Source organism: Lissotriton vulgaris, unplaced genomic scaffold (assembly GCF_964263255.1).
Source record: "Lissotriton vulgaris unplaced genomic scaffold, aLisVul1.2 SCAFFOLD_1935, whole genome shotgun sequence".
In the NCBI taxonomy this organism is placed as follows: Eukaryota; Metazoa; Chordata; class Amphibia; order Caudata; family Salamandridae; genus Lissotriton; species Lissotriton vulgaris.
In genome coordinates, this window is record NW_028250369.1 from 363,159 (window position 1) to 365,264 (window position 2,106).

The window sequence follows — 2,106 nt, forward strand, 5'->3', positions numbered from 1 at the left end:
TTTGGGGTACAGGGGTATTTTTAGGGATTAGGGATAGGTTTGGGTTTTGGGGTACAGGGTATATTTATAGGGTTAAGATGGGTTAATGTTGAAGGGTGTTGGGGTATTTTAAGGAGTAAGGGTGGGTTATGATTATGGGGTGCAAGGGTATTTAAAGGGAGCAGGGTGGGATTAGCACACGATATGAGACATGGCATGGAGGGCGGAACGTACCACACGCCCCCAGCGTTTGTCACGCCCCCAGCACACGCTCACAGCACAACGCAGACACGCCCACAAGGTACTACTTTGCTGGCATGGTTCTTTTACCTTTTAAATGTATATGTTGGGCATCTGCATAGCCTATGTCCTTCTGCTGCAACTGCCCTTTCCAACGCTGTATTGGGTGTTGTGATTTGTGCTGTGGTTCCTGAGATTACCCGCCTCAAAGGTTTTGGCTCTCTCTTTATTATATTAGTATGGGCACACATCATATATTTCTGTCCTATGAGTAAGTAGCGTGAATGTCAAAGCAAATGCTGATGGAGCATGCAGTCCATAGATCTTCAGGGTAAAAGGTGCATGCTAAATAGCTTATAGTGATTTCCAATAATTGTGGTATTCAGTCCCTATCAAGATTGTTTAAGGTCCTGTTCTCTGTGGTTGTAAATGTTTTACATTATTCTCCAAAAGAGCCATTCCTTTCTGTATGTTTGCAAATTGTCTTGGCACCCATAAAATAAATGGCACCATAAATCCTCCTTTTGATATTCACGTTCTCTAATGGAAGAACTGCGGTGCTCTGCCGGGACAATGCCCTCACAGCTCTGGCCTTGACTGCATGGTAGTGCCTAATTAGACACCGATCTTCATAGTCTCCATGACCAGTGTTCAGCTTGGTGTCCAATCTTTCGGAGCCCTTTTGGAGTCACGCACTAACATTTCTGGGGCAAACAGCTGGATTAAGACTAGCGGTGGTTCCAGAAGGGTCAGAGGAGGTAGAAATTCAGACTTTTCCAAATGCTATGTTTTTGCGCTTTCGCAAACGATGGCCCAGTTTTACGAAATCATAGACACTATGGCAAAGCACTGGCGGAGCCTACTTTCACACATGAGCCAGGGAATCTGGTGAACTGTAACCCACAAACCATTTGCAATCCAGGCAATGATCAGTCCTGTGAGACTACAGGATTATTTGTTTTAGAGTTCCGAAACTCCTTCCACCATGGATGGAGACATAAGAAATCCACACTGTCCTGATGTAGTGCAGATAATGTATGTAGATGTAACCATAACAATAAACACAATAGTGACAGTGAAATAAATTGATAAGCAACATATTACAAAGAATTGCAACATTGTGATGGCATTTCAATAACTGAGTGCATTGAAAGATTGAGTCAGTTTTTGGTAATCAACCCAGCCTTCCAGCCTCTAGTTTTCTTATCGCCAAAAGTGGCCTTCTGAGGTTTTTTCCCAGCACAGCTTAGCTGAATAACTGGATTGCCGTTTAGGTAGATTCTTTACTCAATAAAGGTCGCTCTCTGTCTCAGTTATGGTGTTCCAGGCTGATAAGGCGCACCTCCGGTGGCCTTCGCTAGGGATGTTTGCAGCTCAGCTCCCACGAATCAATCTCCCAGGAAGCTGAATATTCCCCTCCGACCAATGTGTGTCAATATCAGGCTTAAATACCTTTTTCTGATTATTTTGAAAAGAGCAGATCTTATGATGTAAAATGTAAACTGCAAAAATTAGCATATAAACTCCCTTGCACTTCAATAAATATCACATATAATAAATCACTTTAATACATATATATAAATAATTGATGCGCTATCAAACGATAATTAAGCAACTTTAGATATATTTAATACTACAATGTGCCAACCATATATGAATACAAAAATGTGCACTCAGATTCATGAATGTACAAACCTAAAATGCAATGAGGGTACATAAGCAGAACTAGCAAGACTAGATAGGAGAGTTGCCTGGAAATGCATTTGTGTTAACAGGAGCTACGCCAGGTAAGGAGGGAGCTGCATTGAAGGAATATGCACCTGAAGCTGAGGTGCAGGGGGTCACGTGGCATGCTTTGCCTTCGGCTTTGCGAAAAGAGCTCCAAAG